This window comes from Ammospiza nelsoni, chromosome 18 (assembly GCF_027579445.1).
Source record: "Ammospiza nelsoni isolate bAmmNel1 chromosome 18, bAmmNel1.pri, whole genome shotgun sequence".
NCBI classification, from domain to species: domain Eukaryota; kingdom Metazoa; phylum Chordata; class Aves; order Passeriformes; family Passerellidae; genus Ammospiza; species Ammospiza nelsoni.
In genome coordinates this window covers 12,581,098-12,605,061 of record NC_080650.1, presented here as the reverse complement: position 1 = coordinate 12,605,061, position 23,964 = coordinate 12,581,098, and the positions used below count along the sequence as shown (strand labels likewise).

Here is a 23,964-nt window from a genome sequence, read left to right as displayed (position 1 = left end):
CATGTGAAGCTGCTGCTCGGAGATGCTCAGGAAAGCTGTGAACTGCCCAGAGGAGTGACTGCCACACAGCAATGTGCTCACTGCAGAGCAGTGCTCCAGCACCGCTGAATGGACAATGCAAAGAGCCATTCAAGTGTCAGTCCTCCAGAGCAGGCAGGACAAAGTGCTTTTTGTTTGTGTCTTTGAGATCCTGACAAATCAAATCGAGATTAAGTGTGCTGGCAGAGTGGCCTCACCTCGCAGGCAGATCTGTAATCCCAGGGCAGGGGAGAGGGCTCTGCAGCAGCCCCCAGGCAGCACAGGCAGCCCTGCTCTGCCCTCCCGGGACACTCTGGGGGCAATCACACCTCGGAGCGGATGGGAGCTCACAGCAATCACTGCTCACAGCCAGCACAGGCAGCCCTGCTCTGCCCTCCTGGGACACTCTGGGGGCAATCACACCTCGGAGCTGATGGGAGCTCACAGCAATCACTGCTCAGAGCTCACAGCCAGCACAGGCAGCCCTGCTCTGCCCTCCTGGGACACTCTGGGGGCAATCACACCTCGGAGCGGATGGGAGCTCACAGCAATCACTGCTCACAGCCCAGCTCCAGTGGAACTCAGAGATAAGAACTGCAAGTCCTGATTCCACAGGGGAAGAGGAGCCTGTGCCTGAGCACAGTAAGCACCGAAGGCTTTACTATCTCTAGCAAATAGATACATTTGTGTTTTGTATAATTTCCATTTAACCTTGCTAATTTCCTCAGCGTTATTTTTTGCAGCTCAGGGACAAACACCGTTACTAAGTAACTCTCCAGGATGAAGTTTCAGTGCATTAGTTCTCACTGCTGAATTAAACACATAAGCATCTTAAATCCACAAATCCAACAGCCCACCACTCCAAAAACCACAAGGAGTAAGCACAATCTGTGCAAAAACACATGAACGTTTATCAAACAACATATCAAATAAAACCCAGCAATTCGACTACGCCAGTTAACAATTAATACAATCTCTGAGGAAAAGGAATGCATCTGCTTCCTACATAAATCTCAAGTACATCTGAAGCAATATCTCAGATACACAACAATTTCAGGGGTGCATTTTTGAAGGATAATTTGAAATCCTTCACAGCTCTGTGCCAAGGGAAGGCCGTGCCAAGCCAGCACCATCAGCACAGGTACCCTTTTACCACAGAAACACAGCAAAGAACTGCAAAAATACTTGTGAAATGCTTCACTTGCAGCAAGCCTGGTTAAGGGTTAAAACCCCTTCAGAGTATCAGTGTAGCCATGCTGAGCACAGCACTAAGAGTGCTGGGCAAACTCTGAACAGGCCACAGGCTGGCACAACACAGGTGGAGCCGCACATTCCCACCTCGAATGGCCCTGCACAGAGCTCTGGCACTTGTGGCAAGGAGTTAAAGCCCTGGAAAGAAGAGAAAGAACAACACTGGAATTGTGATGAACTCAACACCCCTCCAGCAGCTCAGTTAGAGCAGCAGTTCTGTGAAAGGTTTGCACGAAACTACCTCAAAGTATTAAAAAAGGATATCATTCAAGCCTACTGTGTAACACCAAACTAATCTGCTACTTCTCCACTTGAAAATTCAGTGAGGCTTCAAAGCAGGGCACACCTATCTAGACAAACTAAAAGATTCATTCCTTGCTTCAGAGTTGAAGCCTTCAGACCCTTCCATCCAGCCTACTTCATTTTTAAGATATTCCAGCATATACCCAGCCTATTTTGTGGAGATGAGACATTAGTAAGGACTTTTCCCCATTCCTCCCCAAAAAGCCCACCTGTAGAATTGCCATCAGATACAATGTAAAATATATCACTTCAAGATAAGTGATAGACACTAATTTGAAATATTTCAAGAAATTTCCAGGATTTCACAAAAACTCACCAGCAGACCAACTCCTAAATCCTGATTTAGCAGTTCCATAAGCAAATGAAGAATGAGAAAGGTGCAGCAAGACAGGCACAGCTGCCTGCTCACCCCAGGTCTCATTTACTTTTCTGGTAAAGAAGAACTCACGGGGTAGGTAGGTTTTGAGTGACACACACCTTGGTATTTAAATAACTGAGATCTAGAGATGTAGGACAGAGGTGAACAAGCAGAAGTTAACTCTTCAAACAAATGCAGGTTTTAACAGGATAAATTCTTATCCTATACCTGGAGTTTAAAGGTTACAAAAAGCTCAGAGTTGGAGGAACAGAACCAGGCAACACGCTTTTTATAACATGGCAAAGATGTTCTGAATTCTGTGTAGAGGCTGAGCTGTCACTCACCCAGCATGATCTATGGATTCCCAGCTCCACAGGAAGGCTCACACTTTCTCTTTCACATTCTTATAAGCAATAAACCCCCAGTTTGTTGTTTAATCTCTGAACTCTGGTTAAAATGCTATTAAAAAAAAAAAAATCAAAGTAACCAAGTCATGATTTTTAGGGGTCACGGCCCTTTGGGAGTGACCTAACAAGCAACAGATTCTTCAGACAAGTTTCAAGCCATCAAATTTGTTTCAACTTGTACAAACTCTGCTAAGTCAAGTCTTTCAACAACACTCACCAAAGGGTGACCCAGGGGAGAACACAATGGCACAACCTGACTAATTGCTACTCAGTCAAGGTGCTGGTTGTGTTTTCTTTTGAAGGCATGATGGATGCATGGGGTTCTCCTACCAAAGTTATCTTTGCACAAACCCTCTCTGAACTGACCCCAGGGTATTCCTTCACCTTCCACATTTTAATTATTTACAAATAGTTAAGCAGATCTTAAGAACAGCAACCCCACACAGGGACCTGAGTTCTTCCTCCTAAGTTTTCCAGAGTCAAACAGGAATTTTGAAGCTCTAGAAAACAGTTTAAAGTTTACTGTTAATCAATCCATGGAAGCTTAAAAGTTGACCTTTCACAAGCAGCAAAACACCAGCTGGCTACACCTGCAAGTGCACCACAAATGTGCTCCACAGTCCCATCTCCAGACTCCTGAAAATCAAACCTGGCAGCAATGAAACCACCAAGACTCATCAGTCTACCTGATCAGACTGGAGAATTCTCTGCACCTGCAGAAGTGGCTAAAGCCTTCCAAACCCAGCCTGGAAATTCAGATCAGCTCAAGGAATTCTTTAATTGTCTTGGCAAGAAGCAGCACAAAAATTGTGGAATTGAAGCACATAGATCAGGTTTTGGCATTAGGCCTTTCTTTAAGCTGTAAGCTAAAGCAGATTCTCCCTAGCCCCTCTCTGCTCACTTCTTGCATCAAAACATTCAGTCCTTTCTTGTCCTTTTCAGATCCGAGTCAGTTCAGACCAATTTCTCTGGACAAGGCATGTTTTAATGGACCACTCCCTGCCTTCATGAAGCCACTTTAACTCAATATACATTACTAGACCTATAGCATATTTACAGAAAAATAATTTCTTAACTACTACACAACTTGATCTGCTGGGATTGACACATGGCAGTAAGGATCAACAATGAGACTAAAAGCTGAACTTTGTTGGAGGAACCAGAAAAAAAATGTGACAGTAGTTAGAAATACTTAGAAATTGAAAGGAGACAAAGTAGATTAAGCCATATTGCAATCCTGAGATCTTGAAATATGTTTAAATACATGAGGCTTAGTCCTACTAGGTCTCTGCTTTGAATAGCAAATAATTTGGGTCTAGGAGAGAGAAGCATGCTGGAAGCAGGAAAGGATCTGCACCCAGCAAGGGCTGCTCAGGTAATCAATCCCTGCCTCTGTGAGAAGTGCTCCAGCCTCAGGCACTGGTACAGTTTAGAAAGTTGGACAATAACTTGAAAGTCTCATGTTTAGAAAAATGAGCTACAGGGCACAGCAGCTTGTAAGTCATTCTTTAGGGAGCTGCCAAGAGCTTCCTCCCCGACCCAGGCAAACCAAGGTGCCTTATGCAAGAGGAAAAGTCTCATACCTGAGTGCTGAATGGGGCACGGCGGGCTGGGACATGATGCAACAGCGCCATCGGTGTTAATGGGGCTGCTCTCCGGGCGGGACCCCCCAGGGAGGGGAGCACAACCGGCCGTGCACTAACAGCTCAGTCAAAATCTCCACAGAGAAAGCAAGAAACAGCTCTTATTGTCTTTGCTATACCTGTCTTACACTTGTCAAATGAAGCAAAACTCTGGTCACAACTCCCCAGGGTGACTCCACCAGACCCACCCAGCTCAGGCATCAGCAGAGGCAGTGATGAATCCAACCACCCTCTCCAGGTAAGCAGAGCAGCAAGCAGGTTACCAGACTGCTTCCTACTGCCTGCTGATTGCAACAGTGGGTTTGGCACCGCTGACTCCTCAGCGAATTGCTCCAGAACTCACCCTCCGACCCTGGTGCTGCTCAGTTACTGCCAGCCCTTCAAGAGTTCACAGGAAGAAGTGCCTGTGCCATGAGAGCACTGCAGAGGAGGTGGAATGCCCCAGCAATGGAAAGCGAGACAGCTCTCCAGCCTGCCAGTCACCACTGGAGAAGGAAAGGATAATTTGCCTGGAGTAATGAGCTAAGTATAGAGTCACCACGATTCCAGTGGCCCAATTAGCTCTGCAATGCTCCTGATGCTGGTGGAACACCTGGGGAGGCAGCTGGCTCCAGCTGCAGGTGGAACCAGGGACTGAAGCCACAGCCCTGATCTTGTGCTTGACACACCAAATTCCGCAAAAGCGGCACCAAGAGTCAAAACCAGCATTTTCCAACTCACTGGAATCTTTTTGCCATCCTCAGCTCATTGCCATATTGCAGCACTTTAGGGAATCCTAGGCTATTTTAGAAAACCCCTTGCCCAGTGTTTAGCAGTCACCCTCAGCCTGTCATTTAAAAGCCAAAATTCCAGTTTGACAAGTGCAAGGCATTTAGGTTCCAGCTTCTAAAGCCTGCAGAACTGAAGGGGGGAAAGCAACATGACAGTGAGCAGGCACATTGGTACCATTAGACAGCTATACAGGGAGCTGCTGCTTTTTGAAATTCACTGTTAATGAATATTTATTATTCATTTACTTTAACAAGGGTTTCTGTGTGTTACTTACACAGCTCTGCATCCACTGATGCCCCTGTGGTCACAGACTCTAAAAGAAGGACCTACAATCAGCTGTGCCACCAGTTTTCCTGCCAGGAGGTTTTGCCCCAAATTCCCTTGCAATGATTTGAGCACTGCAGGATACTGAACACTCGGGTACAGTGTCAGTACATTGAAGCTGGAATCATTTTTATAATGAATTTGGAATTTTAGAGCAGGTATCTGATCCCCTTCCTTACTGACAAGCCTAACTGACCAGATGGCTTTGCCAGAACACAACCCAGCCCAAAATACCAAACCCTTGGCCATGGATCTCCAAAACTGAAAATTTCCACGGGGCTTCTCTGTGCAGCCCCAATTTACTCATCTGTTTCGTCCAGGGATGCTCTGCAGCAGGGAGTACACTAACCAAACACCTCCAAACCATGTGATACTCATGCTTGAGTCTGAAGGGATTAAGAGATTCCAGCCCAGAGTAAAAGAAAACAAGCAAGCTATTGTATTGTGCATTAGAACACAACTGTGCCTTGACCATAATCCACCAGCCAAACCTACAAGGAAAGCTGAGCAGACCTCAAAATATTTACCTTGTTCCATCTTCCTCCTTTTTCCTCAGAGAGTTCAGATTTTCCCAAAGTGCAAAAAGGTGCATTCTTTTGGAAGTTACTCAAAGAAAGGTTCACTGAACATAGACAAAGATGATAATTTAATTATAATGGCTATCCAACCAGAATATAATGCCCTGTTCACAGCAAATTCCTGCTACCAGCAGTGAGAGAAAATTAAGAATCTGAATTCTGAAATGTACTCATGACTAGTATGTTCACCAATCAGCACACAATTAAGCATTCCTGTTCTCTAATTGTAAAGATGAACACTTGTTTGATAAGGATTAGTCATTAATTTGATGGAAAGCTTATCCACTCTTAAAAAACCATGCACAGTGTTTAGATGGAAAGAAAAGTTCTGCAGGCAATGGCAGTAAATTTGCACGTTTACATTAAGTACACTTCACTTGCTTTCAAGCTTCCATTTATTAAAGGAAAATAATCAAAATAATCTAGAAATGCAATCTGCTTAGACATTTTAGTCAGGTTTCTCGGATCAAAAGTTCAACCATGCCTATGCTACACTAAGTATTTGTTCTCAGAAGTGAATAAAAAGGAAAAAAAGAAAATTCAAATATAACAATAAAAAAATCAAAGCTATCAGGTCAAAACACTTAAAAGAGAGATGTTTCTACTCTGTCAGAGCACAGCAAGCTGGCTGCAGAGAGTTCAGAGAAATGTCTTCACAATAAATTTCAAGCCAAGCTGCTCTGTGATACGGCAGGTGAGTTTTCTTCTCACTGTCTCTAATTTTGGCTCATCTGTTCTTTGTCAGGAGACAGAGAAGTATTTGAGAAGCCTGAACTCAGAGACCCACAGAACAGCAGAAATCAGCTTTGAAAACAGTGATTTTAGTTGGGGAAGACACCAAAGGCTGGATGCAGGTAAAACTCCAGATTCCAGCTGCAGCACACCCAGCACTGGGTCTGGAGAGGTCTCCAAGCAAAGGTCTCCAGCCCAACCAGGATGCATCAACCAGCACAAGCTTCCAGCAGCTCATCTCTGCGTGCCTGAAGTCTCCATGGCAGCAATCACACACCTGCAGATAGCACTGCAACAGCAAAGCTCTCCCAGGTACACACTGAGCTCAATTATGGCTCTGAGAGATGAGGTCAGACAGCCACAGCTTCCTCCTGTCCCCATCCACTGCCAGGGACAACAGGGACAGCCAGGCTGCTGTCCCTCCCAACTATGGCATAGGACATCCCAGGGAAATGCTTTCTACCAACTCCAGGCCTAGAAATACCAAGGGAACTTTCCACCAATTCCTGACCTAATGGCAGCCACTTCCATGAGCAGCCTTGGACTTAAACTCATTCTGAAGGGACGTAGCTGGATTCAAAATTGACTCATTTTGATAGATATATCATGAGAGTGACAGGACAGAGCTAAATGGTGGATCTGCTGCTGGACTGGATCCTTCTGACATCTCCTCTACAACACTGAGGCCTCACTCCAAAAGCACCTGAGGTCACTTTACTCAGGCAGCATCTTGTGCAGGATGTGGAAGGTATTAACACTCCACAGCCACAGTTCCACCAGTACAGTTTAAATAAATTGTTCTTAATCTCTGTGTCCTCAGTCTTGTTGTTACAGTCTCTTTAATCCACCCTTCAGTTTCACACAACTCTTCAACTACTACTCCTAGCAACTGAAAAACCAAAAATCAGTATTCTGGTAGTCTAGCCTTGACCCAGACAGTGCTAAACTCTACATGACAGGGAAGATACTCAAGGGAAAATCTGATTTTCCATCTGTTCTCTGAAATCCTGCCACCAGCTGTACAGAAACCCCCAAAAATAAGAATCCTCCGTGCCCAGAACAGTCAAAGCTCAGAGGAGCTGAGGAGTCAGACTCACAGGGCCTGGGAGTCTCATGATGCACAAGAGCCCTGTGTGAGAGGCTCCCAGGTGAGCTGGGGAGATGCCCTGCAGCCAGTCCTGCCTTTGTCTGCTCTCCAAGGACACTCAGGAAGCCAACCAAGTGCATCACAGACTCCATGTCAACCTACCCAGACAGGATTTCTGCCCTCTCCTCCCTCAGGTGCCTGGCAGCAGCTCCCCCCAGGCACTTCCACCAGCAGAAAAAGCAGCATTGGAGAAAACAAATCTCATTTTGTCAGGAGTCTGTCCTTTCCTGGCTGATAGAGAAGTCAAAACCTTCCTTTAAAAGTACAGGGAAAAAGGAACTATTTTTATTTGTCCGTTCAGGTAACACCACAGAATTAATGCTTTGATTACAGCCCTGGTTTGCAGTCCCAAACTTGGAGAAGCAAATGAGGCCCACAAAAGGGCAACACAAAACTGTTCCACCAGTGTTTCTATAAATAATGTCTATAGCAGTGCACAAATCTCTGGTATTCGAAAGAAAAACTACAAAGACTTAATTATGGCAATGCAGCAGCCTTCCTCCACAAATTCAACCTGAAGTGTATTACTGCCCCCCATACTGATTCCATGTTCCAGAAACTGAACCTCAGAGTACCAGAACAATCCAAAACACTTAGAGACTATTAGACTTGTATATACAAAAGACTTCATCATACAGACAGGCACCCGAGTGATTTATTTCATGCTACTTTGCTTTCAGAAATCTCAGTTAGAGAACGATTTATACTATTTTCACTGGTTTTCCCTGATGAAAATCTTTCTTAAATAGGGTACAAGAGCCTTTGGTAGAAGTCTTAGCCATGGGCTGGTGTGAAGGGAGAAACACATCCAGGAAGCAAAGTTACTAGGACAAGGATGTCCACTTGAAAAGTGGCAGCAGAAATTAGAGTGGGAAAAGTCTTTTTCAATTCTTATCTCAGTAAGGGCTGAACCAAGCAGGACCTGAGAGGTTAAATCTGGTATATCTGCTAGAGACAGGCCCAGCAAAGAATAACTTCAGTTCTGAGATTAACCCAAGACGAGGTCACTCTGCACGATGCAGGAGTTTTTGGAATAAAATGGAAAGGAGGAGAGCATAGAACACACAGCTTGAGATCAACACACACAGGATGGAAAAAGATAGTTAAATATCGAAGTAACAGAACACAAGTCTTTCCCACATGGATATTCACTGCCTTCCAGACCATGTTCTGGAAGCTCTGAGCCTCATGGCAGCCTTCCCTGCTGTCCAGCCCCAGAAGTTCAAAGCTTTGAACATCCCCTGCTATGGCTCTCCCTCTGAAAAACTCACCCCAGGCAGGGGCTGCTCTGCTCTGGCTGCCCTTTGGGAAGCCCAGCTCTTCCCAATGGCCAGGAACCAACACCAAGCTTCTGATTTCATTCCAGCTTCAAGCTGATCCCACAGGTGACAGGGTAACTGTCCCAGCTAAGCTCATCTAGCACAAGTCCTAAAGCTTCACCAGATCCAGAATCAACTCTGAAGCTGATCCCCTGCATGCTGCAGAATCAGGGGGTGAACAATCAATGCCACGGGCGTCAGGGACTGCAGCAGCCCCATCAGCCCTGGGATGAAGCTCTCTGCAGCAAGCCCAGCCCCATTTCCACTGTGGTTTGTCAGCCCAGCACAACGAACACAGCAAACAGCCAGATGTGCTGAGCAAGGCAAAGAACAACTTGCTTTGCTTGTCATCTCCCAGGGCTCCTCCAAGCCTCAGTTCCTTTGATGTTCTGCCCTCCTTCACCTAACACATTGCATTCTGAAGTATTTACCATTCAGTATTTTGGTTCAATTTCTCTTTCAAAAGGGAGTTGATCCTGCTAAGGATCTATCTGCTTGTGTTACTGAGGACACATTTCATTACTGTGTTACTGAGGACACATTTCATTACTGGCATCAGTGGTTATGTACAACTGCCTGCCCCCAAGGCAGCCCACCAATGCTGCTTTACAGCTCCTCACTGCATTCCTAATCAAGAGGAAAAATAATGGATTTACTGCTCCAAAATCAACTTCCACTGCAGTCTTGCTCAAGGTAATAATTTTTCAGAAATGGCAATAATTCAATACAGCAGCTTGGATAAGTTTAGTTACAATATCACTGAACAAGGAACAACCAGCTCAAGTCTTCTGAAATCCAGCTCCCCAAGCAAGGCCAAGAACACCCTATTTAGGAAGTTTTTGTAGAGCCTGGGGTTTCCCCCCTTCCTTACCAGAGTTTGGAAAAATTCTACCACCACCATGACAGCTATTACAATGCCATTAGCTGCCTCACTCATGCATATACACACACAAATTCCAAAAAAACTTCCAGATGGATCTTACCATGGTTATCTTGTTGTAGTTATTTCAGCATTAATAAAAAGAGGAGGAACAGCACCTCTGAAGGATCCAGCTGCCCCAGAAGCCCTACAGAGCACACATCCAGTCACCAGCTTAACCTGCAGCCACACCACATGCCACAACAACTGCTGCTTTCCAGATTCACCTGAAGAGTCCAAGTCTGAGCAGTTCCAGAAGACAAACCACAGCCAGGCATCAGCAACTGTGTTTTAGGTGAAGCCTTCACAAACAGTGCTTCATGCTGGACATCACAGCTCCAGAAACAGCTTTGCCATTTCAACCAACATTCCAGAAAGTCGCCTGTTTGCCCTCCCTCCCTCCCCAGCTCACCCTGCATGGCTGTGCAGGCCCAAGCCTCACTTGCAGGTACACACTGGCACTTCCTGAGGGAGAGCAGAGCACCTGAGGCTCAGAGCAGCACAACCTGACACCCTGTAGCACACTGAACATCAGAGATACCACTGCCTGCAACAAGATCGTGCTGCATTTCTTCCCTGCTACTACAGGCTGGTTCCTCCCTTGAGGGGGAACTCGAGGCCTTCCTTAAGGGATGCCACATTGCCCCTGAAAACCTACAGCCAGCTGGGGGTCACCTGCCTGACACCATGACAGAAGCAGGTGAGGGGAACAACAGGCTGGGGACACTCATGCTCCATTTACCCTTCTGAGGGATCAAGTCCATTCTGTCAGTGCTTCTCACGTGCTCAAAGCAAAGGGCCAAAGTTGGGGCTGTTTTGCTAAAGCTGCCCTCCAAATAAGGCCAGCTGACACCAAAGGAGGCTGTGGTTTGTGACCTCTGCCCATCCCACAAGCAGCTGACACGTTTGCAATGCACCCAGCAATGTCTGGGGCTAAGGCATCCAAGGGAGAGGCTGGAAGCAGCAGGAGCTGAGGGCTCCAGCTCTTTGCTGGGCACAGTAAACAGCCCCAGTAAAATGTCAATTTTGTTTCCAATTCCTCCATTGCCACTGGCTCCACTTTTAGGTCTCACTCTGTCACTAAATTCACTCTGAGGTCTTTCACACAAACCACTCAGCCACCCTGAAGTTTTGAAGCACCATGAAGAAAGAAATGCTTGCCTTTAAACAATCCAGTTTTTCACAGGAATTACAGCACAAATGAGCCCTAAGGATATCCCTGAAGTTTTCCTGACAGCACTGGGAAGTTACAGCACCAATATCTGGAAAGGGCTGTAGTTCCAAGACATGAAGCTCATTTCTCAGAGTTTAAAACCCACACGGGACCTCACAGGCAGATCTTTACAGCACCAGCTACTCAGGTGGAGACAAATGCAGAACACTTGCAGTTATTTCTCATGCAATTCAGCATCTAACAGGTTATTTTGAGAGAAACATGACATGACTTTGATTCAGCCAGTGAGAGCTACTATGAAACACAGGCATGTTCAAGTATCTGGGGTTTCATTCTGCTTCACAGGATTTGATAAGCACTAATCTGGCTGCAGACACCATCCATCCACACCGACTGAAGAGCCCAATCCTGTTGTATCCATCACAATTCCCAGCAGGAAGGGCCCTCACAGCCCTTTGAGCTGTGCAGGTGAGCAATCTCAGGCTCCATGCTGGAGCCAGCTCCTCCACAGAGACAATTCCTGCTCCCTGTCCCAGCAGCCCTGCCAGGCTCCTCCAGCAGCCCAAGGATCCCCTTCTCCCAAGTTACTCCTTTTTTCCAGGTTACTTGCCAGCAAAGCACTGCACAGCCACGTTCCTCCTACTCCTGCAAGCTGACAACACACTGCTCTCCATCATCCTGGCTTGCATGTAGGTGGAATGAGAGCTGAGATAAAATATTGTATCCTCTATTTCAGAAGCCTGGGCAGGCTCCATTTCTTTCTCCTCCAGCTGCAGATGGCCATTTTCATGGGAAATAAATAAATAAAATGAAATGAGAGCTTATCAAGCTGACCTATTCCACTTTTGTGGTGTCATTTGTGGGTTGCATGGCTTGTTCATTGAGCAGGTTAACATTGATATTTTAATAACTGCTAGTGCAGCCAGTTGATGCATTAGACACTAACAGTACCCAGACAGGCACCTACAGCACTGCCAGTGAGAGAATTCAGCCTGGCTCTCCATTTATCATTCCTACAACCTGAAGTGGGACAAGAGCACCTTTCAGTGCAGAGACAGATCACTGCTGGGGCACCTCTGCCCTTCCTCAGGCTCCAAAGCAGGCACAGAACCTTGTCACTGAAACACTTCAGAAACTCATGCCCCGCCTTCACTTATCTGCACAAAGTTTCAACACTTCCAGCCCAGTATTTCCTGTGCTAGGAAAGAAAGCACCACTTCTATCTCTCAAGCCCACTGTAATCAGTAACAGCTGAAGCAAAGCAGGTATCAGATGTCAGCCTCCCCCCCTCCAGTTTACAAGCACTCCTTCATAAAACCTCCTTCATCTCCACCAAAAAAGTTCATTTCCTAATACCACATGCTTTAGCAGCAGACAAAAGGCATCTCAGCTCTTTATCTGAAGCTCAGAGCATGACAGGTACTACAACAAACCTGTCACAGCTCCTTCCGTCACGCTGCCAACCCTTCCCAGCAGACTCACCTTTATAGTATAAATAATATAAATATGCTTTTATATTCACCAGAAAGCCAAGCTGTGCTTCCACTCAGCACTACCTGACATGATTCACTAGGCAAGTTCTTTTCTTCTAAAAGAAAGCTTTATTGCACATGGCTACATCACACAAGAAAACAAACAGGTGAAGCACAAAGAAAAGTGCCTACAAGACCTGAAGCCTGCAAGAGTTACAAGCTCACACCCAACCTTCCCACAGCAAGGGAAGTGTGCACAGAAAGGAAAGAAATCAGTTTCCTGTATAAAGTTGTGAAGAAACACCAGGTCCCATCTGCTGATCAAGAAAACATTCTCTAAAAGAGCAAGAGCAGGAACAACTTCAATGCACGAACTTCAACTCCACGTTGGGGGGCAAAGCACTTACCGGGGAAGGGCAACATCTGCTCACATCCCAGCGAAAGAACAGGACTGTTAAAAGGAACACGGGGAAGAGGCGTAATTAAAGCCCCAAAAACCATATAAACAAAAAGTCCTAACAAGTCCCACTTAGAAAAGGAACAGCAATTTCGGCCGCACGCACAAGGGCAGCTGAACACTGCTGACACCACAGCCCCAGCGGCCGGAGCAGGGGCCGGCGGCTGCCAGCGGCATGGGGCGATCCCCGGCCGGGCTCGGCCACCCCAACGGGCCGGGCGGGGGGCGGCAGCGCCGGGCGAGGCCCGGAGGCCTCGGGCAGCAGGAGCCGCTGTGCCCCGGGGAGCTCACCCTGCCCCGGCCGCCCGAACCCGGCACGCAGGGCCCGGCCCGGGGCCGCCCGGCATCGCCGCTCGCCCGGGGACAGAGGCCGCCGCACCGCGGCCGCGGAGCCGGGCCGCCTTCTCCTCCTCCTGCCGGCCGTGCCGAGCGGAGCGGAGCGGAGCGGGGCCGAGGGCGCCGTGCCGGCCCCGCCGCCGCCCCTCACCCGCAGCCGAGGGGGCGTGTGCGGCCCTCAGTGACAGCGCGGCCGCGCTCCGCCAGGCCCTGGCGCGGCGGGCCGGCCCTCCCCGCTGCAGGACAAGGGGCACCCCGGCGGGTCCTTACCGCTGGGCAGGGCATGGCGCGGAGCCCCCGCCCGTGCCGGGGCGCGGCGTCCTGCCGGGGCCGGGGTCGCTGCGGGCTCGGGGCCGCCGTCGCCGCCTCACGGACACAACAACATGGCGGCCGCGAGGCCTCCTCCCTCCTCCCCCCGCGGGGCGGGACCGGCGCGCGACGTTCCCGCCCTCCACCCTGAGGGGAGGGGAGGAACGGGGTGGGGGGGGAGGCCCCCGGCCCGCGCTGAGGGGACCGCGGGGTCACGGAATCGATCAGGGAATCACGGAATGGAATAGCGGCGCCACCAGGGTTGGGAGATCATCTACTGGTTTGAGAGCATCTACTGGTTTAACTTCGTCTACTGGTTTAACTTCGTCTCTTCCAACCGTCAGCCCAGCACCGTAACCCCTAAACCACCACCCCACATCACCCAGCGGCAGATGCAGACGCCTCTCGAAGGCTCCGAGAGAGGGTGACTCCACCACCCTCCACCTCCCTGGGCTGCCCCTTCCGAGGTCTGACCGCCCGCACGGTGAAAAGTTTTTCTGATCCATAACGTGGCGGCCCCGCTGGCCTCGGAGCTGGCCGTGCCCTCGGGAGGCGGCTGCCATCCCTCGGCCCCTCCGAGCATGGGAGGCAGGGCCGGCAGGGATGAGTAAGGCACTGAGCATCTCCCTGAGGAGCAGCCACTGCCGGAGCCGGGCCTGGCTAGTCTGGAGAAGGGAAAACTCAGAGGGGATCTCATCAATCCGTGCCAATATCTCCGAGGGGTGTCAGAGGATAGTACCAGATTGTTTTCAGTGGTGCCCAGAGACAGAACGAGGAGCAATGGCCATAAACTAAACCACAAGAAATTCTACCTCAGCATGAGGAAGAGCTATCCGTTGAGCAGAGCAGTGGACCAGCTGCCCAGGGAGGGCATGGAGACCCCCTCTCTGGAATAATCCAAACCCTGGACGTATTCCTGTGTCACCTGCTCAAGGTAACCATCTCCAGCAGGTTGGACTGGATGATCTCCAGAGGTCCCAGCTATTCTGTGGTTCTGTGATTCCGTGAAGCCAACTTGCCCATTATCCCCCTGTGAGGTCCATAAGCCTGGCACTGGCTGAGCGAGGCTGTGGAACATGCAGGGTCTCAGCAGAGGTTTGGCAGCCATCTCGTATTATTCAGGTAACAGTGGAAGTGTGTGCTGAGGTGTGTGCCCCCACACCTCACTGCCATCCATCCTCCTCAGGATCCTCAAAAATCCCTGGAGAAACAGCCTGTTCCACTGAACAGACATTACCTGGGATTAGCTCAGTCAGTCAGGGCGGTGCCGTTCAATCCTTGTAAGGACCATTCATTTAAGGCTTGGGCTTGATGATCCTCGTGGGTCCCTTTGAACTCAGAGTATTCTGTGATCTCCAGAAGCCATTCTGGTGTGCAAGCTCTCCTGACCGATGTTTGCAGCGCTGCTTTGGTGACATTCAGCTCAGCTGTGGGAACATGTGTGGCCCCACGCCACCAGGCCATGCACTGTCCAAGCCACCCTGCACAGCCCATGGCTCCTAAAGCATGAGGTAACAGGGAGCTGGGAGCCAGCACCAGGCTGGACTGCCAAAAACCACATGGAAACTGAGAGACTGAGATAAAGCAAAAGGCCTGTGAGCATTGAGCTACAGAAAACACAGGAAAGCTGGAGAGTGGCAGCAGTGTTGGAGGTGGCAGTAATGCTGCTGGTTCCAAAATGAAGCTCTAGCTAAGCCTTGTGCAATGGAGCTCCTTTCCAGCAGCAAGATTTATATCTGGGCTTTGTTGCAACTGTGATGGATGGTTAATGTTTTATTTTTATACATATCTTTAATTTACAATACCATATGTAGGTCAGGTTGTACTTTTGCGGGAGATTTCCACCTGCTCCTCATGTTTGCCTTGATCTGAAATGAAAAGCTTGCAAGTAGCTATAAAATGCACTCCTAAATTATCCCCAGGACTCTCCCTCTGAGTCCAAGGCTAGTCATTGTAACAGATGGACCTCAGTCTGTCATTAGGTCATGTCTAAGCTGGAAGGAGCACAAGTGTTCAGAGGGAGCAATGCAAAATGCACAAGCCTGTGTCTTCACACTCAGATGTGAGCCACGCTGTGAGCTGTGCTCTGGTTTGGCTTCCTTGCTCAGGGACAGCAAACATTTGAAAGGGAGTTAATCAGCCCCTCTGAAGGGATTTTTTTTCCAACAACAAGCCATCATCTGAATGCAAATGTGATCTGAATGTCAATATGTACTTTCAGAGGAACTTTGGAAGAAATACAGGTAACTGAAGGGAAAAACAGGATTCCTGGCCTGTTTGCACCCGAAAGGAATGAAAATATGTAGAGCCAGTAGAGCTGTAGCTGAAAAGGATGTGTGTTGACAGCATCAGCAAGCAAAATATGAATTTTGAGAAGTCCCTGTAAAATGTTGCCTTTTGCAGTGTGCCTGGAGGGAGATCGAATGTGACCTACTTTGGGAAGCTGGATCCTGGAGACCTGGGGCTCCTGTGCAGCAGAACCTGCTGGGTGCTCCTTCTGGTCCTTACAGAGGGGGAAATCCTGCAGTGCCATCCCTGTGACAGGAAAAGCTGGCACTTCCAGCTGCTTGTTGTATTTGTACATTTTGTCTTTACCAATCTGGTCACACACAGTGCACGGAGTCATTCCATGTCTTGTGTCCCAAACCTCTCTGTATCTTGTGTTCCAGTCTATTTTTTAATACATGGCTCACTGTTAGATGACTTTTACTTCTATTTTCCATGATGATCAGAGCAAAGGATAAGAATTATTTTATGGAAATGGAAATTACTGGACCCAAAGGGAGAGCGAGGCCTGTGAGAACCTGACACACAGCTCAGGGAACGAGGTGTTCCCAAACCCAGAATCCTGAAGGACCTGACGTGAATCCTCACTCAGCCAGTACAGGGGTTTTAATTTGGGGGGTGGAGGGTGGTAATGAATTGTGGAGGAACTCCTGAAGCACTGGCTGGTTTTAAGCTGGAGGAAGTAAAGCAATCCAGCCACTCAGACACCTGTTAGTGTGACCTCAAGAGCATTACAAGCTTAAAATATAAAATAAAAAGGAAAAAGTTGGGGACAGGCAATTAAGTTCAAAAATGTAAAATAAAAATATGATCTTTACACATACATAAAGATTGATTGCTTTTAACTAAGATTAACTAAGATTATACCCTTGATAATTGTTTCCTAGACATGGATATATAACAGATGCATTAACCTATTCAGTAAATTAGTGGAAAGCAAGTCCATAAAAAAGATAACTAGGTGGAAAAGGTAGGGAAGTCACCTCAAACGTGCACCAGCTGTGGATGCACCAGCAGCCACAGGGAAATTTGCCAAATTTTTGCACAGCAGCCAAAGGGAATTAGTGAGATTCCAAAGGGAAGAATGGGCAGAAAGTGCCTGGATTCCCAAGTAGCCTCACCTCCCTGGGTCCCAGGACCACAGCCTGGCCACAGCAGTGTGTGCTTTTGCTCTTGCACAATATTTTTCAGACGGGCCTTGGAACAAAAGGTAGGAGGGAGCTGATGGCATTTGCTGATGGCACAAAGCTGGGAGGCACTGGCTGTGCAGCAGGAATAGCTGTGCTGCTGGATAACATGGAGTGCTGGCACACTGGAAATGGGATGAAATTTAATAGTGGAAAGTACAAGGTCATGCCCTTGGGAATTGCTAACAAGAATCTCTGCTGCAAGCTGGGAGCTCATCAGTTGGAAATGACAGAAGGAGGGGAAAATCTGGGTGCATTTGTTGATCCTGAGATGATGACAAACTCCCAATCTGAGGCAGATCTGACAAAAAGCACACACACATTTCAGTGTTTCCAGGAGAAGGGAATGTTAATGCCATTATAGAAGCCTCTGCTGCAACCTGCTCTGGAATTCTGCATGCAGCTCTGGTCACTTTTAATCAGGGGACACAAACTTAAAATGTGACTGGAAAGTAATTATAGGCTAATCCTGATTTTTTTTTACTTATACAAGGATCTTGAGATGATTTGTTTAGCCAGAAAACCTGAATGCTGGGAGAAGATACAGTTGTTCTTTGTGAAACTTATGGAGTAAACACAGCAGTAAACACATCTCCCTTAAGAGCAAGGGTGATGTTCCTGTAGGAGAAAACAAGTATCCGATGGCCATGAGAAGTCTGGGCTGAAACATGAGAACACCAGAGCTTCCAGCAGCTCAAGTCCCGAGGCTCTGGCTCATCCTTCCCAGAGCTGCTGTCCCCTGATGCCATTGCCACCAACAGCTGACCCTAAAAGCCCAGTGAGTCCTTTCCAAACTGTTCTAACCATTTGGGGCACAGCCACGGAGTCACCAGCTGGCTTCTTATGGACAGGAAAGAGGTGCCTGGTGTGGGAAGGTATTCCTTGGGCTGCAGTTGCAGGCCAAATGTCACCTGAGTGATTGGCTGTGTCAAAATCTGCACGTGGTGGTGGTGAGGTGAGAGCATCCTGTCCTGGGCCACCCCACCCTGGTCCCTCAGATCCCCTTTCAGAGGCTGCTCTGCCCATCCTGCACAGGGGCTGCAGTCCTGGTACCATCCCCACCTGGAACAGGGAGAAACAGCAGAACCAAAGGTGTCCCTCGTCCTTTACCACCCCTGGTACCATCCCCACCTGGATCAGGGAGAAACAGCAAAACCAAAGGTGTGCCAGGTCCTTTCCTGCTCTGGTACCATCCCTACCTGGAACAGGGAGAAACAGCAGAACCAAAGGTGTGCCAGGTCCTTTCCTGCTCTGGTACCATCCCTACCTGGAACAGGGAGAAACAGCAGAACCAAAGGTGTGCCAGGTCCTTTCCTGCTCTGGTACCATCCCTACCTGGAACAGGGAGAAACAGCAAAACCAAAGGTGTCCCTGGTCCCTGGTACCATCCCCACCTGGAACAAGGAGAAACAGCAGAACCAAAGGTGTGCCAGCTCCTTTCCTTGCCCCTGCTACCACCTAGGGCCCTTTCATCCATTTCCCTCCTGTGGCCCCAAGAGCCACCTTGGCATTTACAGGCTGTTTCTGTTATGATGAAAAACTGATGGCAGGGTTAGATATGTCTTAAAAAAACAGCACACCGAGTCCTGGTTCAGTAAGAGCAGTCAGACCACAGAACACAGGGCACTTTGCTTCCTCAGGGCTCCAAACTGGCTCCCTTGGTCAGTTTGTTACCCAAAACCAGCTCTCCCCAACCCATCTCTCCTATTTTGTTTGGGTTTTCATATTTTTTATTCTATTTAAAAGTTTCATTCATTTTACTCTCCTGGGTTTTTGATGAATGCCTGAGAAGAATGCTGACCCTGACCACAGCATTTACACTGTGTTCCTCCATGTGTAGGTGTTTCCATTCTTCCTGCTCCCACCCAACCTGTGCTGTTCCATTGTTCATTCAATCCAAGTGGCAGCAGGTGACATTGGGGTCAGCACAGCGTGAGTGCCACCCCTGATTCAAACGTGCCAGGAGAGAGGCACTGCCAGTCATCCTGATGGGGCCCCAAAACAGATGCTCTGACTCATTCCCTTGCAAAGGAGATGAATAATTTGAAAATAATGAGATTTTTATTACATACATATCATTTTGGTCAGAACATTTTGCAAGAGGCTCATTTTAGGATTTTTTTTGTCTTGTAATAACCCCATTTCACATCAAGATGTGCCATTAGCAACGCTTGGCTGCAGGGAGGCAGCACCAGGACGCTGCCTTGGCTGCCCATCAAGATGATTATCACAGGACTACTCAAACAGGAGCACTTGGGGGACTCAGAACTTCAAATTCAGCAGAACAGAGGCAACATTTTTGGGCAAACACTGGAAATGGCTTTGGTGTTTCCAGGTAGGAGCACAGCTGGCTGAGCCTAGATCTGCAGGGATGCCACCTGTGAAGCCATTGGTGTTGAGGGTGTGCCAGGAGCTCAGTGTGGGCAGAATGTCCAGAAATCTTGGTTTATGGATGCTTATATTATTTTCTTTAACAGACTAATAATCCATATGAGGTTATTATTAGATTAATAGGGCTTCATGTTACACTCATCATTTTCTCCTATGGATCCAGGCTGGGAGGATTGGGTTAGCTGGAGAGGAGAAGGCTCCAGGGAGAGCTCAGAGCCCCTTGCAGGGCCTGAAGGGGCTCCAGGAGAGCTGGAGAGAGACTGGGGACAAGGGATGGAGGGACAGGACACAGGGAATGGCTCCCAGTGCCAGAGGGCAGGGCTGGATGGGATATTGGGAATTGGGAATTGTTCCCTGGCAGGGTGGGCAGGCCCTGGCACAGGGTGCCCAGAGCAGCTGGGGCTGCCCCTGGATCCCTGGCAGTGCCCAAGGCCAGGCTGAACACTGGGGCTTGGAACACCCTTGGATAGTGAAAGGAGGGTGGGAATAGGGTGAACATTAAAATCCTTTCCCACTCCAACCATCCCATGACATTGTTTGCTTCATGAGATAAAAAGTAAAAGGTTGAGAGCATTTTCTGCTGAACCTGTCTTTTCTCTGGAAAAGCAAACTGGCACAACTCTAACCTGTGTCATGTGCTGTGTTGTTACAACAAAGCTGCCTGAAAAAAATGCTTTTCATAATAAACCATATCTATTTTCCTTAATAAGCACTTAATCACCTTCCTCCTGAGGTTGGATAATTAGAGAAACAGCAGGCAAAGAGAGGGCAAGAAGCTGTTGGATCGGAGGAGCTGCTTGAAGTATCATTAGAAGATGATATTATTTTATCTGGATATCTGCAGTGACAATTCCTTCCTGTAGACACAGCCTGGTAACCTGCTCAGGGCTGTGCCTGCTGGGAATTCCCACCCACAGGAACTTGCTCCATTAAAACTCCAAAGCTGAGCAGCTCATGGTTCCTTTGGCCAGGTGGATGCTGTGGCTGCAGCCTCCTGGAGCAATGGGAGCTGGTGTTCCTGTTGGTGCTGCAGTGCCACCAGGGCATCAAGGGAGAAACATCTTGGGTCACCTCTGGTGACTTTCATTCGTGACCAAAATAAAAATTATCCTACAATAAGCCTTTAGGTTAAGAATAAACTTAGAGGAGGTTAATTGGAGCCTGATGGAAAATTGGAGACAGAGTTAATAAATTACTGTGGCATCCATCAGGTCAAGAGTTTAACACGGACACCTTTGGCTCTGTGGCTGTCAGGGATGTGCTGTGGAAGGTGTCATTGTCATTGAGGGGCTGGAGCGTGTCCAGGGCAGGGAACGGAGCTGGGAAGGGGCTGGAGCCCCAGGAGAGGCTGAGGGAGCTGGGCAGGGGCTCAGCCTGGAGCAAAGGAGGCTCAGGGGGCCCTTGTGGCTCTGCACAGCTCCTGACAGGAGGGGACAGCCGGGGGGGTCGGGCTGTGCTCCAGGGAACAGGGACAGGAGCAGAGGGAACGGCCTCAGGCTGGGCCAGGGGAAGTTCAGGTTGGATTTTGGGATAATTTCTTCATTAAAGCCCTGGCACAGCTGCCCAGGGCAGTGGTGGGGTTCCCATCTCTGGGAGAGTTCAGAAAATGCATGGGTGTGCACTTAGTGGCTGGTCTAGCTGCCAATGGGATAATTGGTCAGACTTGGAGGGCTTTTCCAATCTGCATGATTCTGTGATTCTGTGATTCCAAGGTTTGTAACTTCCATTAGTCCTTGATAAGTTAATGTGTATATCGTTAAGATAAAAGGAAAAAAAGGAAAAAGTAGAGCTGGATTGAAATATTGCAAAGCCCTGGGTTATCCTGATTCATGCCTATTACTGTAATTGCATTTCAGCTGCTTTGAACATTTAATGGCCAATTTCTACAACTTTGCAATTTAGTACTGCAGGTCTCTTTTTTTTGATTATGCTGACATTTTCCTCAGCCATTTTATTACTCTTTCATTTTATTCTATTTTTTAAGTATCTTCAAGAGTCCTTCAGGGTTCCCTGGCCCCTCTGACCTGTGTGTGAGCAGCATTAAACCCTCTTTGGTGTCCCTTGGAGAAGCAGGGGGGCAACAGGGGCCTCACCTGGTTTGGGTATGGGCTGACTCCTGTGTGAGTAGGAGAACAAAGCAGATCCTGTCCCCAGCCCCATGCTGTCATTTGGGACTTTGAGGTGGGATTTGAGCAAAGCCAGAAGCTGTGGAAGCCTTGGTGCTGTTTGGGAAGCTGGACTGCAGGGTCCATGACAGCCAGCAAGGAAAACACACTGACCTCCAGCAGCACATCCCTGGGGCTGCTCCAGCCTTCCTGTTCTCCTCCTGGTGCTTTTTGTGTGGCTCAAAATGAAAAAGCTGCTGTTGTGTCTTGTCACCCTCTGAGCAGGAGCAGCCTCCCCACACAGCTGGAGCCAGGAGGGGATCCTGGGGAGCTGTCACAGCGCTGGGACAGCACTGCCAGAACAGGGCACTCATCCTGTGACATCTGATCTTCCTCACCCTCACCTTCAGTGCTGAGCAACTTCCTCATGCCCATGGATCACACCCAGGAAGGAGCCTTTCAATAAAAGCTCATTTTCCACAGATTTTTTGGTGGAGAAATTCTGCTCCTCCACATCTGATCTGAAGCCTGCTTGCCCTGTACCTGCAGATGGCTCTGGACTGATCCTTGAGAAATGGAATTTCAGCAGAACCAGCAGCCAGCTGACTTTAATGCTTTGCCTTATCTGTGCAAGACAGGTCGGCAGTTTCCCACAGAAAGCTGTGATTTCCATTAAGATTTCAGATTTAACTTTTACTGTCATGAAATCTTGAAGGTCTCTGGCACGCTGTCACAGGTGAACAGATGCAGGGTTTTTTTGCCAGATAAATCCATACAAATAGTGTGTCTGCTTATAATTATTTAACTGGGTTATGCAAGTAGAGTTAATATCCCCAGTTTTGGGCAGGGGCTCCAACAGCTCATGGTGCTTTAGAAAATCAAGTAGGGAATACACAGTTGGTAAGGTTACAAAAAACACCCCAAAAAGAGGAATAGTGACTCAAAACAGCTCGATGACACATTCAGAGCCCACTGAGTCACCTGGCATCTCACCAACACTGCTCTGAGGAGGGTTGGCACAGGAGGGGACATAAACAGATGCCTTTGCAAGGGAATCATATTTCAGTTGCCAAGTGCTCTCCTCCAGGAAAAAGAATTGGAGCAAACCTTGGGCCGACATCATCACTGGGGTTTGGTTCTGGTAGGCTGTTGTGCACAGCGTGTTGGTGCTGGGACTCCAGCGCCAAGCTCTGACAGGTGCACTGATGTTTGAGAAATAGAAACAATGAATATTTCATTTAAAAATTACTAATTCAACAGAATGGGGGAGACGGCAGGTTCCAGACAGCCCGGGGTGACATTTGCAGTGTGAATCCCTAACACCCAGCTCTGTGCGAGGGGAGCAGAGCCCGGCTGTGCTGCTGGCCCGGGGGTGTGCGGCTCCCCCGCGGGGTCACGGGCACCCCGGTGCCAGCACAGCCGCACGGCGGGCAGGAGAGCCCCGTTGGGTTTGTCCGGAGGGTGCGGGCACGGAGGGCACCGAGAGCGGGACTGGGTCCAGCCCGTCCCTAAGTAGCACACGACAAAGCGCATGGCGTGCTTTCTATTTTAGGCCACTTTGCCATCTAAAGCCGGACTCCGGGCTAAGGTTAGCGGGAGTTCCCTGTGGACAAGGAGGAGAACCGAGACCCTTCGGAGCGGAGATTGGTGGCGGCTGGATGTGCCCGTGTCACCCTGCAGGCTGGGAAGCAACTGGACACAGGGAATAGGTCCCACTGCCAGAGGGCAGAGATGGATGGGATTTTGGGAAGGAATTGTCCCCTTGGAGGGTGGGCAGGCCCTGGCACAGGGTGCCCAGAGCAGCTGTGGCTGCCCGGTTCTCTGAGTTTCGGTGCGGTGTAAATGTGACTGATATAAAGGGTTCTCACTATCGGTGCTCGTATGAATGGACAGAATTGCCCTTTTCGTGCGGTGTCCGACTGTAATGCACACACACATCCCCGAGGAGCAGGGAGAAGCCCCAGCCGAGGGAAGCAGTGTCCGGGCTGGGAGTGTCGCCGGCTGTGACAGGTTCCTGTCCCCGAAGAACCCTTTCGCTGCCCCGCTGTGACACTGGATGGAGCGGCGCAGTTAAGTTAAAAACGTCTCCTTCAAAAAGGTGATTTATTGAACCAGCTGGTTTCCTTCAAAGGAAGAAGAGCTGCAGGCTCCTTCCCCTGCCAAGACAACCCACGGACTGTGACTGCCCCGGTCCCGCGGCTGCGGCCGGTCCGGAGGGCGGGCGGGGCTTTGGGGCTGAATCCGCCCGGTCGGTCCCTGCAGCACGGCCCGAGCCAGGCTCCCACCCCCGATCCACACCCGGCCCCGGTGCCTCCCCCCGATCCATAGCCAGAGCCGGAGCCGCCCCACGATCCACACCCGGCCCCGGTGCCGCCCCCTGATTCACACCCGGCCCCGGTGCCGCCCCTGCCGCCCACAGCCAGAGCCGGAGCAGGGCCGGTGCCGCCGCCGGGGCGGAGCCGGCCCGGGCCCCGCCC

The 23,964-nt window shown here is 49.2% G+C and overlaps 1 protein-coding gene across 4 annotated transcripts in view; it reads right to left on the bottom strand.

Annotated features, from left to right (window-relative positions):
- The window catches only part of MTMR3 (myotubularin related protein 3), a 75,265-nt gene extending 61,650 nt beyond the window's left edge, over nt 1–13,615 (bottom strand). For 3 of the 4 annotated variants that reach the window (XM_059484856.1, XM_059484859.1, XM_059484860.1), the window contains exon 1: nt 13,480–13,615. The gene's annotated coding sequence lies outside the window, so the exon portion shown is untranslated. Of the gene's footprint in view, nt 1–12,823; nt 12,868–13,479 lie in introns of all 4 variants that reach the window. The other variant, XM_059484858.1, reaches the window with a different exon arrangement.
- Nucleotides 13,616–23,964: the final 10,349 nt, after the last annotated feature.